This window comes from Macaca thibetana, chromosome 8 (genome assembly GCF_024542745.1).
Source record: "Macaca thibetana thibetana isolate TM-01 chromosome 8, ASM2454274v1, whole genome shotgun sequence".
NCBI lineage: Eukaryota > Metazoa > Chordata > Mammalia > Primates > Cercopithecidae > Macaca > Macaca thibetana.
In genome coordinates, this window is record NC_065585.1 from 49,931,736 (window position 1) to 49,948,509 (window position 16,774).

At 47.9% G+C, this 16,774-nt stretch overlaps 1 long non-coding RNA gene across 1 annotated transcript; it reads right to left on the reverse strand.

The window, feature by feature from the left end:
* Positions 1-8,821: 8,821 nt before the first annotated feature.
* On the reverse strand, positions 8,822-16,159 carry LOC126960863 (uncharacterized). The gene is made up of 3 exons (XR_007728127.1): positions 12,811-16,159; positions 12,610-12,641; positions 8,822-11,147 (listed from the first exon to the last, which is right to left on the reverse strand). It is a non-coding gene; the product is annotated as an uncharacterized LOC126960863 (long non-coding RNA).
* Between the last annotated feature and the right edge of the window lie 615 nt (positions 16,160-16,774).

The window sequence follows — 16,774 nt, forward strand, 5'->3', positions numbered from 1 at the left end:
CAACTCATTGTGATAGAGTAATGGAGATAATAATACCTATTATCTGTTTCTTCCACATTAAACTTTTGGCTGGGCACTTGGCCACCTGGCTATCGACTACATTTCCCCATCTCCTTTGTAACTAGATGTGCTAAATGACCAACTTCTGGCCAACAGGATATGTGAGCCATTTCTGGGTCCGGGCCTTAAAACACCTATTGTATATTCCTCCATCCTCTCCACCTAGCCCAGAAGCTGGAACACTAATGTGGCAATGACCAAGTTTTAGCCATACAGATGAGGCCAACACCTTGTGGAACACTGGAGCAAAGTAACAAGATAGAGCAGAACTGAGTCCCTGAATGACCTTGTGGAGCTGAGCTATCCCAGCAGCCTCAACTGCCACCTACATCTGCACGATCACAGGAGAGAGAAATACAATTATATCTTAAGATTGATCTTATATAAATCACTGTGTTTTGGGGGTCTCTGCACTTTAACTTAGTTAATTATACATAATTTCCTCTGGGAAGCTTCCCTAAGAGTTCTGTCTGAAGTCCCAATATGCCTGTTTGGTGCTAATGCTTTCACCACACTCCACGTGGCATCACAGTGACCTCCGTGCATGTTGGTATGTCCCTAGTGGACTATAAGATTCCTGAGGGCAAAGGCCACACCAGTTTCATTTTTCATATCCCCCAGAGTAGTTAGCACAGTGTCCTGTGCATGGAAGTCACATTTGTTGAAGAAATGAGAGAATAAACAGTACTTGCCACTCGAATACTCTTTTTAGTGGTGAAACAAAGATAGCAGCAGCAAAGTCAATACACACCATAGTTAAACAGAAACCAGAGAGAAAGCAGCTGGCAAATAAGAGGCCTGGTGCACTGAACTGGGGATGGTAGTTCTCCAAAAATAAATGTATTGTGGCAACAAAGCCTGAGGAGACTTAGGGAAAAATACAGATGGTTACTGCAGCCCTGGATCGGAGCCTTCCTTCCACTCAGTGGCCCTGTGTCCCTCAGAAGACCCAGATGGAGGTGGCCACGTGCTCTCAGCACCTGGGTTATCACTTCTGCAGACTGGACAACCACGCTGTGGGCACTTGTCCATAGAGCCAGATCTGGAAATAGAGTTTCTCGGAGGTACCCGGAGAGGGGCACCAACTGTATTCTCCCAGGCCATCCCAGAAAAGTGGAAGAAGAGAGTATTTCACAGACCATCAGTAAAACACTCAACCATAAGGGTGTGGGGCTTGGGGCCAGACTGTCGGGTTTGAACCCCAGCTCTGCCACTTACCAGCTGAGCAACCTGGGATGAGTGACTTCACCTCTCTAAACCTCCATGTCCTCATAGAAATGATAATACTGCCTAGTCGTGAGGTTGTTGCAGGATTGAGTTTATACATTAAGGCACCTTTTGTTCCCAAAATGGGTATTTTGAGTACAAAATACTCAAAATGGGTATTTTGGGTAACCCTTTGTACAATACAGCAAACAAAATACCAATTTTCCAGGTTTTAAAAAAAGAACCCAAGGCTCAAAAAGATTACATGATTTGCCAGAGGTCTCGGTCAGAGAACAGGTTCCAGGCTCTCCCTCTAAACCATGTGCTAATGGGGAGCTCTGCAGCCTTTACCTGGGTGCTCTCATCCTGGGTCCTGGCCTCAGAAGGGAGCAGGCCCAGGAGGCTGAGAGCTGAGGGTGCTGTAATGCCCCCTCCTGTTTCAGTGGTTTCTCAGGAGTCGAGGGTGAGGAGCCCGACCTCTGCGGGCACCACCTACCTGTCGCCCATCCCCAGCAGGCCCCAAGGAGCTGAAACCTCTGTCAGCCTGGGTCTGGACCAAGAGGATGGGATGGGGCACCAGGAAGATGCCTGGATGTTTGCTGATAAAAACGGATGAAAATATGTGAGGGGACCTGAAAGGCACGGATGACATTGTGAGCAAGTGTTAAAGGACGGGATGCATGAGGAAGTGTAAAGGAGAACACGGACAAAGTGTGCTTGGGCAGGGCCGGAGCACAGGTGCTTCCTGAGGTGTCCTGACCCTTCAGCTGAGGTAATAGGAATAAAGCCAGGCTCTCTGTGTGAGAGACAGCAAGAGAGAGAGAGAAGAAGAGACACAGATGTAAGCGGTAGACAGAGAGTCCTGATGTCAAGGAGACATACAGTGAGAAAGGAAGGATGGAGGGAGAAGAGAGAAAGAAGGGAAGGGGAAGAGAGGGGACAAGAAGAAAGAGAGAAACAGAGGAGGGAAGAGAGACAGAGAGCCACCCAGCACCCCCAAAGCTGTGGCTGCCTTCGCCATGTCTGACTTTCAAAGTGCCATCCCCTTTGCCCCCACAAACAAACAAAAAGAGAACAGCGGCTTCTCTTCCTGAGGAATGTGCTGGAATGTTCTGATCGATGGGTGCTGACTGGAATCCTCAGCCTTGGGTCCTGGCTAAGGACTTCACTCCCCACTTTCCTTCCTCTTCCTGACAAGACCCCCTCCCTCTTCCCTGAGCTCTGTTTCTTCCATGAGGTTGAAGAAAAATGCCGTCGTGGTCCCCTGTCTGCTTACTCGGTGTGTCAAGCAGGAGTTCTTGGCTCCAGTGTGCCATGGAGGGCCTTGGGGAGAGGTTACATACCATTCCCATCCCCAGGTGAGAGTCACATAAAAACCAAGATCCAGACCACACCGCATGCCCACCAGGGGTGCAGAGGCCTGGAAGCTCCTCTGTCCCTCAGGGACTCCACCATCTTCCAGGGCCCAGCAGACACAGCAGTGACTGCAATCATGGCTCCCCTCTAGCCTGAAAGAGTGCCATCCCTGGAAAGGGCTGGCAGCTCTCTGGCCAGCTATTTCCAGTCCCCACTCCACACCCTCGGCTGCAGGTCTCTGAGGCCCCTGGAGCTTGGCAGCTTCACACTTCACCCCATGAACTTCCTTCCGGGTCAGGCTGGACTCCAGGCCAGGTTCCTCCACTGCCCTTGTGTTGAGTACAGGAGAAACTTGAGCCAACACCTGACCTTGGGTTAGCTCCCTCCTCACATCTGCTTTGGAGATTCCAGTCTCCTCCTGCCCAGGCCTGCCTCTTAGCAGGGCCAGCAGGCTGAGCTGGAGAATTCCTGCACCCCAACAGCTGCATCCCCAGCTCAGTACCTGGACAACATGAATCCACCCCCTTCGTCAATAAGGTTCTTTCAGAGCTGCCAGCTCCCTCTGGAGAAGGCCTTTTCCACCCCTGTTCTTTGAGGCCCACAGCTAATTCTGAGTCTTATTATAACTGTATTCCCAACAGGTGTGACACACAGCACGTGCATAATAAAGATTCCTGGATGGATGACTCAATTTCTGACTCCTGGAATTCTATAGACCATTTTTTTAAAGTACTCTTTTTGTGTAACTGCAGTGCAGCTCAGCCTTTTCCTACCATTTCTGCCACAGGCACAGGAGCACTGAGGACCCTCCTTGACCTCCTGGATCAGAAAGGCAGAGGAAATGCTGTGCAGAAGTCAAGGTGTCAGTGGGCTGCCCTCCTTCCAGAGGCTCCAGGGGAGAATCTATTCCTCGCCTCTTCCAATTGCTGGTGGCTGCTGGCACACCTTGGCTTGTGGCCACATTACTCCAATCTCGGCCTCCATGGTCACATTGACTTCATTTCTTCTATGTGCATCAAATCTCTCTCTGCTCCCTCTTATAAAAATACATGTGATTGCATTTAGGGCCCATGGATCAGCAATGTCATAAAAGACCCCAGTTCTTTCCCTGTCTCCTCTCTGCCATCTTTGGTGTGTTGACTTGACCCTGAAACTAATTTTCCTTATGGTCACAAGATAGCTGCCACTGTGCCAAATATTACGTGCAGTCTCAATGAAGGCCAAAGATGAAATAGAATCATCTCATCCTCGCCTCTGCCTTAAGAATAAGGAAACTTTTCTCAGAAGCCCTCTAGAAGAATGCCCCTTTCGTGCTTCCTTGGCCCTAATGGGTCACATGTCTATTCCTCAGCCAGTCCCTGGCAAGGAGAATGGAACAACCACCTTTGGCTTCCATTATGAGGATTTGCACTGTGGAGTGGGAACATCCATGCACTTATGTCAAGGAGAACAGATACCTGTTGGGAAGGAGGAAAGAGGGACATGTGTTGGGCAGGCCACCCAGGGACCCTTCAACAGTCTCTGTGACAGCTTCTCTTCCTGCTTCCTCTGCTACTCTGATCATTGTTTCTTGGTGTTGTCTTTCTCTGAAGGTCTGAATTTTTATTTCCCTGAGTGTTTTATGCCCAGATGTTTTCTGGTCTTACTCCACACGCTCTCCCTGGCAGTCTCATTCACCCCTATCACTTTAATTTCCATGTATAATCAAGTGTTCCTGAATGACAGCAATGGGGATACATTCTGAGAGATGAGTTGTTAGGTGATTTCACTGCTGTGTGAACATCATAGAGTGAATTTACACAGACCTAGATGTTATAGTTTACTACACACTAGGCTGTGTGGTGTAGCCTAGTGTTCCTAGGCTACAAACCTGTACAACATGTTACTGAGCTGAATACTGTAGGCAACTTTAACACAGTGGTAAGTTTTTGTGTATCTAAATGGAGATAAACATAGAAATGGCCCAGCAAAAATATGGTAGCATCATCCTATAGGACCATATGCAGTCTGTCATTGAGCAAAATGTTGTTATGTGGCACATAACTGTATATGTCCCAAAGTCCAAATCTATATCTCCTGCTCTTACTTCTCTTTTGAGCTTTGGTGCCAAATATAAAACTATATGCTTCTGACATGAAGCCCCAAGAGATCCTCAAACTCCATGTGTCTAAAACATAACCGCCTTTCCCTTCCCAATTTTCTCAAAGTTGTTCTTTTTCTGTCTTGTGTCTGTGGTTTGTGTTAGTGGAATCACCTTCCACTCTTGACTACTCCTTCTACCACATCAAATTAGTCATCAAGCCCTGGGACTCACGCCTGAAATCTCGAACTCATCCATCCTCCCTATCCTCATACTGTGCATAGGTTGGAGCCTCATCACGTCTCTCCTGGTGCATCACAACAGCTTCTCACCGGCCACTCTACACAGCCACCAGAACAATATTTCCAAACCACAGGTCACATTAAGCCCCTCCTTACCCACATCCCCTGGCTTCTGAAAACACCCACTGGACCTTCCATGAGCAGGTCACGTTTTGGCCACACCTTTGCCTCACCCCTTGCCCCCCTCACTCTGCATTCCAACAACAGTGAGCTTCCATAAGACGTCGCCTCTCTGAGCCTTTGTGCATGCTGTTTCCACTGCCTGGTATGCCCTGCAAACTTCTATTCTTCCATTAAAACCTGGCTTAGTCAGCACCTCCTCCAGAAAACCTTCCCAGATTCCCCCCTTTTAAGTGAACCAGTGCCTCCTCTGTGCAACAGCTTTTTTCATTCATTCAATAAACATTTCCTGGGTACTTACCATGTGCCAGGCACTGGGTTACAACAAGGAACAAGACTGACACAGTTCCTGCCCTGCAGGAGGGAGAGGAAAAGGAATCACAGGTTTATAAGATTGTCGAACAAGAGCAATTGGCATAATGAAGGGAAGGGCCTCGGGGAAGACTTTCAGGGACACCTGAAGTACAACTAGGAGCTTATCAGAGGAAGGGGAGAAAGGGGTTCAGGCAGAGGGAACAGCAAGTGGCAAGGCCTTGAAGTGGGAAGGAACATGGTACATCTGGGAAATATCAAGATGACAAGTCTGAACCTTGTACACACCTAACTTGTTGGGCTCCTCGTAACGGGTTCACCTGCCCACCTGCCCTACCAGGAGGAAGCCCTAGAGGGTGGGCTTCACATCTGACTCACCTCTGCCTCTTACCAGCCGCAGGACAGTGCCCAGGGAGAGCTCAGGACATTTCTGATGAAGGAAGTGAAAATGGACCTAACAAAAGTATCGCTTGTTGTTACACTCAGGGTTGGGGTCCAGCCCCAGCTGAGGTCCGAAAGGTGTGGGTGGATGAGCAGATAGCTGAAAGAACATTCGGGGGGCTGGAGGCAGGTGAAATGTAATTTTATTCAGGAGCTCTCTCGTCAGCAGCTTACACTAGCTCTTTTACACTGTTCACCTTTATTTTGGCTGCCTGCTCCGGCTCAGCGGTTCCTCTCAGCAGCCAGCTCCCACACACACCTGCGTGGCCAGCTCTCCCTTGCCTTCAGGGTCAGCAGCTGAACTCCTTCTCTCTCTGGGTATGAGTAGGCTGAGCTGTGTCCTGGTTCCCCCTGTCCATCTGCAAAGTCGGACAGCTCTGGCTCTCTCTCTCTCTGGGTGCAAGTGCGCCTGTACGGAGTCAGCAGGCCAATTAAGCTTTTACAGACAATAGTGGCATAGGGCCAAGGCATGGCCTTCGCATGTTATGGCTACATGGCTGTGATAACAAGCAGAGCTATATGCCTGCACTCTAAACTCACTGAGTCATGCAGGCCTGGTTATCCACCTCAGCCTATTCTTAACCAAAGCACATCCATATACCTTACCCATGTAAACTGGGAGGCTCTCTGCCCAGGCAAGCTTATCCTCAGGGAAGGGGTTGGGATGGAACTCCCTTTCCCCAACTCATGTTCATGCCAGACTCCCCAGCAGGCATCCGGCCTAATGGGCAGCGGGAGTGACACTGCCACCACTGACCAGCTCCCTTCAGGTTTCCATCCCCTTGGTGAGTGTGGCAGATAGCCACCTCCTGATCCCCACTACCTGTAGCTGCCACCAATACCGAAAAGAGGGAGGGGCACTTTGCTACTGCATCCAGGATTCTGAAATGAGGAGTTGATCCCGGATTATCCAAGTGGCCCTAATAAGGCGGAGGCACACACAGGAGAGGAGAAGGCGATGTGGCCGTGGGGGCAGAGACTGTGACCACAGCCAAGAAACGCCGCAGCTGCCGCAGCCATCAGAGGCTGGCTCCCCTAGAGCCTCCAGAGGGAGCGCAGCCTGCCAGCACCTTGATTTCAGCCAGCAACACTGATTGTGGACTTCCGGCCTTCAGAACGGTAAGAGAAAAAATGCATACTGTTATAAGCCACCAGGTTTGCAGTATATGTTACAGGAGCCACAGGAAGCTAAGTCAGTGAGTGGCCTCATAGGATTCAACAAACATTTAGCAAGTGCCATACATGGCAGGCACTGTCATAGGTGCCAAGATGCAGCTGTGAACAGGACAGGGCAGGGCCTGCCCCGTGGAGCTGCAACCCGGTCAGATTACTTCCTGAAAGAGTGGTGCTTCCAATAATTACGGATGAGCATCACAGGTAAGCAGGAAGCAAAACTGGTAGCTCAAAAAAACCACACAGACCTCCATAAAATAGTGCCAATTCCTGTGCAAATTACATACAAATGCATTTGTTAAGACAGATGTCACCTTCAGAGAAAACACAAGACTATCTAGATCCCAGCTGCACGCCAGAAAGCCCAAAGGAAGAGTACAGGTCAGAGGGAGCGGGCAGAGTCCTAGACACACTGCCTTTCTTCCCCTTCAGGGGGTTCAGCCTCCTGCAGAGGAGTCAGGTACAGTCATCACCATTGCAGCTGCAGCCCCACAGAAATGGCCTAACCCCTCAGGGAGGGCCCCTAAAGGAAAGTGCCCTGAAAGAGCGGCTTTCCAATGTTTACACAGAGATTGCATAGAATTTACACCAAACTTCAGGGTGAGGTCATGACCCTGGGCGAAGGCTTGCTTCAGACGAGTCAACACATGTTGGACCTCAGAGACTCCAGCAAACAGCTTGCTTTCCCACAAGTAAGTTGGTCACATCAGGCGGGCAGTGACCTCATGTAATCGCCCAGTGTGGTGAACTCCACAACAACCATCCCCGTACAACCCGGGCATTACCAGATACCTGATGCTGCAAAATATCTGCTGATCTTCTTGGCCACAGGACTCGCTCTGTCTGAACAACCTGGGAGGAGGAGTCAGGGTGGGGCAGGGTGAGGGAAGTGGCCAGGACCCTCCTCATGCTGCTTCTGCTCCCTCATTCCATGACCCTGGTGAGCTCCAACCTCCAGGCCAGGCTTAACAACACCCCTTCTTTCCATCTCTTTTGAGGATTAAATGAGACAACAGATGAAAATACACTGAAAAGTGTTAGGTGCTAAACCCAGGCCGAGTGATGCTTTTAACCTGGAACTACTCAGTTGCCTCTGAAAGCAATGAACTCTATGCTGTCTTTGCAGGTACAAAAAGAAATCTTCCACTAAATTGTGTTTCAGTGGCTACAACTATGTGTTAGCTAATTCTTCCACCCTCTCACCTACCTCCAACTGCTCCAGGTGTGCAGCTCTGTGGCAGTTTCAAGAGTCGGGTACTATGTAGTAAAGAATTGACCTTATCCAGAGATGTCCGGCCATTGCCGGAGGTTCCTGGGAGGTACCTCTAAGCCCTGGGGATGTCCTGCCTGATAAGAGTATCTTTGTTTGCTTGGGGAGTCTTGAACCATATTGAAAAGCCTAACAGCGTGATTTATACTGGGGGTTTTCAGCCACAAAGCATCAGCTTGACCTGCAGAAGGGCTGGAGATGAACGGTCAGTCACATAGGGAGTCCACCATGTCTACCTGCCTGAGACCCAGTAAAAGCTCTGTACACAAAGGCTCGGGTGAGCTCCCTGGGGGGCAGTATTCCACGTGTACTGTCACATATCCTGGCCAGGAAAAGTTGGCGCTGCCCATGAGTCTACTGGGAGAGGACAGCCAGAAGCTTCCCTTTCGGGACTTTCTGCTCCATGCACTTCTTCCTTTGGCCCATTCCTTCCACTGAAATAAAAAAAAATAATTGTAACAGCTTTCAGTTGGGAAGTCCTCCTGCTGATCCTCCTGTGATCAGACCTGATCCCCTCCCACTCTCACCACCCCTCAACAGACAATTGGTGTCAGAAGTGAGGTGATCCTGGGGACAGCCTTGCACTCTGTAACTTCTTAACTCTTTTTGTACCACGGACGCCTTTGGCAGTCTGGTGAAGCTGTGAACTTTTCTGAAGATGATTATTAAATGCACAAAATAAGATATATAGTATCCAAAAAAAACCAGTTATGTTGAAATGTATCAAAATATGTGCTTCTTTATTAAGATATTAAATAATAAGTTATAGTAGAGATTTACTATCTACCATAATTTTGAAGTAGCAACGAACAGCCAATATTTCGAGATATCTGCAACAACTATAAAGAGATGCAGATTTAAACCAGGCATGGTGGCTCACGCCTGTAATACCAGCACTTTGGGAGGCCAAGGCAGGCAGATCACTTGAGGTCAGGAGTTTGAGACCAGCCTGGCCAACATGGCAGAACCCAGTCTCTACTAAAAACACAAAAATTAGTCAGGCATGGTCATGGGTACCTGTAATTTCAACTATTCGGGAGGGTGAGGCAGGAGAATCGCTTGAACCCAGGAGGCAGAAGTTACAGTGAGCAGAGATGGCACCACCGCACCACTCCAGCCTGGGTGACAGAGTGAGAGACTGTCTCAAAAAAAAAAAAAAAGATGTAGATGTATATTAGTGTCAGCATCACAGGTGATGTATTTTGTTTCCTATATTCATAATTGAAATTAATTCTAAATTTCAATTAGAGGTCAGTGGAAATAAAGGTCTAATGTTTTTTTCTCATCCACAGTCACAAACCCCATAAATTCTATCCCTAGACCACCAACGGGTCCAGGGCCACCAGATTAAGAAGCCTAATCTAGGACTTGGATGATTATCTCACCCTTCCTAGCAGCTTAAGTTGAGCTGTCGTTGTCAATGTTGTTTTTAATGATAATAATTGTAGCTAATCCTCATTGAGCATTTGCTCTATGCCCAGCATAATGAATGTGAAAGTGCCATACACATATGAACCATTATTTTTATGTCATATCACTTAACGAGCTTTCTGATTGAGTTAGGAAAACAAGAGCTATCAATTTCGGCATGCTTAATATGGGTGAGGCACATACCAAGCACTTACAATGCATGCTTTCATTAGGCCTCACAGCAACCTGATGAGGTGGAACTGTCATTCCTCCCATTTTATAGACAAGGAAAGTGAGGCTTTGAGAGTTTAAGCAGCTTACCCAAATGATAAGGCTAGTAATTGGTGGAGCAAGAAATTCAAATCAGGTGTCTGACTCAAGACAGAGCACAGTTCACAAAAGTTAGCAGAATGGCACTCGGCAAACCAGGATGGCCATGGCGGTGCCACTGGATGACCTGACCACAGTGGTCCTGTGTCCAGACAGAAAAGACTGACCACTGAATGGAAATAGAGATAACTCAGCACAAGGTCCTGAACTGCATGGATTAATAAGTCAATGATTACTGAGGCTGTGGGGAAGTTTCTGTGCTAATCATTAGTGTTCCGATTCCAGAACCATAGGGGTCACAAAGATTAACCTGCTCAGTGAAGATCTTCCTGGTTTCTCTAAGGGTGCCCTTGATTGGCACACAAAGGATCCTGTGGGTGCTTCACAGCCTAGCAGCATCCTCAGTATCAGGCCATGTGGTCTTTGCTCTCTCCAAAATCATCATTATCATCATCATCATCATCTCAGAAGGTTCTTACTTGGAATGGACTGCAGATTCTACAGAGCAGCGATTGGCATCCAAGCCCATTCAAGGACCAGGATGCCCTACAAAGGCAAAGGCAGATGGGGAGGGGAGGGCTGAGACAGAGGCAGGGAAAAACAAACCTTACAACAAGACAAAATACAATACAGGAATGGAAATGATGTGGCACCAATGCCACCACTCCCCCTAACCGCATGCAGTAGCAGAGATGCTACTCATAGTAACACTCGTAGGACACTATATAATTTCCCCTTAAATGAGCTCGATGCGGCCTCAGAATCCTTCTCAACACAGCTCTCTAGGTAGCTACAACCAATTGGTTGAACTTGACATACAGGTTGCAACCTATTTTTCATCGGATCCATGATACCAAAAGGAAAGAAGAAAAGTTATACTCTTGAAACAATGACATAAAACAAGAGTAGCTAACACTTATTGAGCATTTATTCATGCCAATTCCTGTTCGAAGCACTTTACATGTATTACTCACATTTTCTTCTCACTACAACAATCTTATGATGTGAATACTATTATCAGCCCCATTTTCCATAAGAGAAACCTGAGGCACGAATCAGTTGTTCCATATGACTTGTTCCATGTCACCTAGTGAGAAGGGAGTAAAGTTAGGTTTTGAATCCAGGTGGTCTGGGTCTAAAACTTGCATATTTAATTAGCCACTATGCTGTACTCATCCTGTCCATGTGCTGGGGGTGTTTTTAGCTATTGATCATTGCAAAAGACAAAGATGAAATGGCTTTATAGTTTTGCATCTTGATATAAGCAGAAGTGACATATAACATTCTAAAAGACTGTTCTCTAAAGTTTTCAGAGAGATGCTTTTGTCAGTCAATGCACTTTGCTCTGGTCCTGCTTCTCAATGTGGCCAATCTCTTCACTTTTTACTTCCCCAATGCAGCTCATCTGTACGCCCAGAGCTGGCCATACCAGAGCCCAGCACACAGCATCTACATTGAAGACTCCTGGCTGAGGCAGGGCCTCCCCGCTCTCCCTCCTCACCTTGTCAGGTCCTCCAGTGCCTGTGTATTTTCCTGACCCAACTGCTTGCCTATTTACAGATCCCTGGCACAGTCTAAAGTGGCCCAGCTAGACCTGGAAGCCCCCAGAATCCAGGTATTCTGTTAACATCAGGTGTAGAGGAGAACAGAGGCAGAGAAAGCCAGCTCCACCCCTGCCCATCGTGCTGATGGCAACAAGTCAAACCTCCAAGAAAACAAGTTCAGTGCCAGAATCCAAGCACTTAACTCGGCCACCATATTACATCTTTTATAGACAGAACTGAGGGGAGCTTTAGGAGAGGGATACAACCCGTCTCAGCAACAGAAAAAAACCCATACATGCCCTTGTAGGTAGCTGCTCTTGGCAGCAGAAACAGGTGTGTCCTTTGAGATGGCCCCAAGGTCACTTCCAATCCCCCTCAAGGCTCCAAGCTCAGTGACTGCTGGCCAAGGCAGCCAGCAGGTGGCCGTGGCAGAACGGGTGAGGTGCTGTCCACTTTGCCTCCGTTTCTGCTCAGACCAAGAGCACGGCCTCTTCTATGGGTGTAGGGGTAGAAATAAGAACTAGACCAGCAGCTCTGCATGATTAGTACTGGCGGTTCTAGTTATGACCCAGATTGGCATGGGGCCCACTAGGCTCCCACACCCAAATCCTGACAGGGAGTGAAGTAGAAGCAGAGTACGGGCGGGTTGGAGGATCTGGCTGGCTCAGTCCATCAAAACCAAGTCAGCATCAGCCGCCATTTGGAATTAACTCGACTTCCTCTCTTCCTACCACCCATGCAAGAGGCAAATTTTCAGAAACCCTACTTAAAGCTCTCCAAGCACTTTCAATACATTTTGTAGAGTGCTTTGCAGTATATAATATTTTTCCTTTTGTATGTAGTATTTTATTTATTCTTATATGAAGTCTGAGAGCATGAGGGCAGATCTCTATGAGGAAGACAGAGTGGAAAAGCCACCAGCACACAGCAAGAAAGATAGCAGAAAAAAAATCCTAACCCAGATCGGACCCACTGCACCAAGCCAACTCCCCACTGTGCTGATACCTCACAGGTGGTTCATTCATCCTGTAGAGTTCCTGGGTGTATAAGAAGCAGACGCAGAATTAGACATGGATCTCTAGGATCCCCTCACCCTTCCCTAATTGGCTGCCTGGCCCTTTGCCTCCCTCTTCCCTCACTCCCTCCACCTCCTCCCATCCTGGTAATTACCACTGGAGCAAATAAATTAGGCCATTAGACACTCACCAACATTTGGTCAGCTTGCACCTAGCACTGGCAAGGCAGGGAGCAGCTGAAATGAGAGGGTTAGGCAATCCCGTCTCTACTGGGATTATAAATGTATAATTCTCTGCACTTATCTCTAGCTTTTTTGTAGAGAAAGCATTTCACAAATAGGTCAGGCTTAGGGTGAGTCAGACAGACAGAAGCCATTCACATCTGCTGAGGTCAAGAAAACCAGGTGGAGAGAAACATTCTCAGCAGTTCCCTGTGGCCAACGTGATCATGGTCATGTGCAATTCTGGTGAACCCCTTGCTTTGGGAAGTTTTCCCAGAAGCTGTCCAGAGGGCTCCAGGCACAGAACTTTGAAAGCACCCCATATTTTTCTTTTTGATGGTAGAACTTGGGATTGGTTCACCAAGCTGCTCAGGTCCAGTCTCAAGAAATGCCCAGGCCCCCAGAGGTCACCAGGTTCATAGGGGTCCTTATTCTTGAGGTGCCCTCCACCCTCACTGTGGTGCCCAACCATTCTCCCTGGCACAGAAAAAAAGCAATACAGTAAAATGATGGCATAGTAAGATGTGGGTGTCACTCTTCCCAGAAATGATGCATCCACTTCAATAGAGGACACAGCAGGGATGGGTAAGAACTGGTAACTGGCTTATTGACCATTCTGGGCTCCTGGTTGTATAACTGGGTATTGCCTTTACCTTTCCTCTCTGCCTTTCAGACCTTCCCTCTCGGTTTTCTCTTCCCCAGCTGGGATGATATCTTGATAAGATTCTGAAACATTTTGGTCACTTTCAGATATTAACCAATGATGTTTATTTTTAGATATTAAAATTTCCAGGCCAATCTAAATGAAAACTTGAATCGCTTGGCCCATGCAAGTTTTATTCCCTCTCCTTCATCTTCCCCCGTTTTCTACCTCCATGCCTGACCCAGAGAGCAAAAACCTGCCATGGGGAGGGTCACAGTCTCTTCTTTGTCTCTCCCCACATTTCTACTCTTCCTCACGTGTTTACCACCCACTTCAGGCTCTCCAGGTTCAGGGCAGGGAGGAGAGATGGAAAACAAAGGATAAAAGTGTTCTTTAAATAAGTTGGTTGGTTTTCTTCTCTCTTCTGGCTTCGAGTTACCAGATTTTGCCAAAAAAAATAAAAAAAAAAAAAATTAAAGGATGTCAAGTTAAATTGGAATGTCAGATAAACAACAAATACTCTTTTAGTATAAGAATGTCCCATGCACTACTTGGGCGTCCTGCGTTTTCGCTAGCAGCGCTCCACAGCTGCTGGCTATCTCCAGAGCAGGGCAGGTGGATTCGTTTCTCATGGCTGCTGAATTGTCTCAAACTCAGATGCATAAAATAACACACATTTGTTTTCTTGTAGTTCTGGAGGTCAGAAGTCTGACACAGGTAAGCAGGGCTGCATTCCTTCCAGAGGCTCCAGGGGGTAATCCCTTGCCTTGCTTTTTTCAGCTACTAGAAGCCACCTGCATTCTTTGGCTTGTAATCCCTTCTCTATCTTTAAAGCCAGCAGCTTAGCATCTTCTCTCCTCTCTGACTTCTGCCTCCATCCTTGTATCTTATAGCAACCTGTGACTCTTATCACAACTCTTCTCTCTTATAGCAACTCTGTGACTGCACTGGGACCACCCAGATCATTCAGGATAATTTTCTCACCTCCAGATCTTTAACTTAAACACATCAGCAAAGTCCCTCTGGTCAGGTAAAACAGTATATTCAGAGGTTCTGGGATTAAAATTTGAATATCTTTGGGGGGCTGTTGTTCCGTAACTGTCTGGGCAGGCTCTTTCCCTATCCCTCAAGGAGAGGATTTTTGTGGATTTTTGGAGACCTGCTTGCTGGGGATCCCCAGCGTGCCCCATTCTCTGATCTAAGCAGCATGGGCCATACCCTCTCCAGCTGACTGCCTACAATTCCTCAGCTCCTGCTTGTAGGTACCCCCCACCGGGGCTCCTTCTGCTGGGGTCTCCTCTCCTTGGCAGACAGAAATCTTGAGTGGAGTGCTTTCAAGTCCCTGGGGCCTGGATACCACCCAAGGGATCATGTCACCTCGGACCCCAAAGAAACATTCCAGCCCTGGCCCCAACAAATCGTGGATGTGCATGCCACTCCCAAGCGTTTAATGCTCAGATTCGGGAGGGAGCCACAGCGGGGAGCTACAGCAGGGAGTCGACACTCTTTCTCATTAAAGAAGTCTGCTTTGAGCAATCTTTAGCCTTTGATTAAATCTAGACTGGAGGTGGATGAAGTGCCAAGACCAGGACTTGAAGGACCAGTTGGAATACTTCTTAGCAACTTCTGCCTGGATGGTCTAGCACCTGTCTTTAAAATGTGTGTGTTGCAGGAAAAGAGGGGCGTGGCAAGGGAGATTGCCTGTTGTTCTAAGCTTTGGGTTTCAGCCAGTACCCCCAGACAACTGGAAAACTCTAGCGTATCCTTCTGGACAAAAAAATTAAAGAAAAAAAAAAATCCAAAAGATAAATTTGCAGTAAAGTACAGGTGTTACCTATCCCAGAGGTACTTATGTCTCAAAAAAGGAGAGGGCAATGATTGACTCACATATATGGATTGCTAATGAAAAAACTCCCCACATCAACAATAAATCCTCACAGGAAATGGTGACTCTTTCCCTGCATGCCTATACCTGGCCCTGCCTACCTGAACCAGGCATCAGAATTCTGCAGAGGAGCTGGGCCATAAAACCCACGTGAGCTGACACAAAGAGCCCAACAACGGCAGGTGGAAGGCAGTATGAATGGTGCTGGGATGGCCCACAGGCTTGGTTTGCATGCCCACTCTTAGTCCATGCAGGCTGCTGCAACCAAATACCATAACACGCTGACTTAAAGACAGCAGAAAAATATTTCTCGCAGTTCTGGAGGCTGGGAGATCCAAGATCAAAGCACCGGTAGATTGGGTGTCTGGTGAGGGCCCATTTTCTGGTTCATAGATGGTGCTTCTTGCTGTGCCCCAACATGGTAGAAGGGACCAGGGGTCTCCCTGGGGCTCCTTGGATAAGGGCACTAATCCCATTCAGGAGGGCTCCACTCCCATGATCTAATCACCTCCCAAAGCCCCCACCTCCTAATGCCACCTTGGGAGTTAGGATTTCAGCATATGAATTTTGGGGGGAAACAAGTGTTCAGATCACAGCCCCCACCCTTCAGGTTGGTGGTGGCCGGCTATATTTGGAAGAGTACTAAGGCTGCCTCCTGATGCAGCAAGAAAGAGTGCCACAATCAGTGTACAGCATCTGCCACGGCATGGGGGACAGAGCAGTGGCTTGAGGCCCTCTGTGGCCACAGAGTCAGTCTTGGGTATGAATCCTGGCTCCCTCAGTTACAATTGCATGACACTGGGGGAGTTGCTTAACCTCTGAGCACCCATTTCTATAAACTGATAAAACCTGTCTATGATACAGGGTTCTAATGAAGTTTGAACAAAGTGATGTTTACAGAGCACCTGGGGCCTAGTTGCACCCAAGAAATGTCATTTCCCTTCTTTCCACATCTAGGATGCCCACACGTCAGCGTTTTGGGGCACCTTTTCTTGGTGGCTATATATTGGTGGTCACAGAAACAAGAAGGAGTACTTACCATTTAAACTGTACATCACACAGATGCTAACCCATCTGTAACTGAGGACAGAGGCATCATTACATTAATCACCAGCCCTTCCCAGGTGTGACAAAATTCCTCTGGCGTTGTTTTTTGGGTGTGCCTGCTAGTTGGAATTCTGCAGAGACAGGTTTTCAGCTTCTAAAAGTCAGGTGGTGGTTTTGCTGTGAGATAGTATCACCCTGTCCATACTACACACACACACACACACACACACACACACACACACACACTCATACATGCTTCCTGGAGGCCAGGGGGAGGGGAGCAGGAACTGGAGCCCACCCCTCATCCCCCAGGACATCTACACAAAGCATGGCTTCATGGAAATCTTTTCAGCTTACT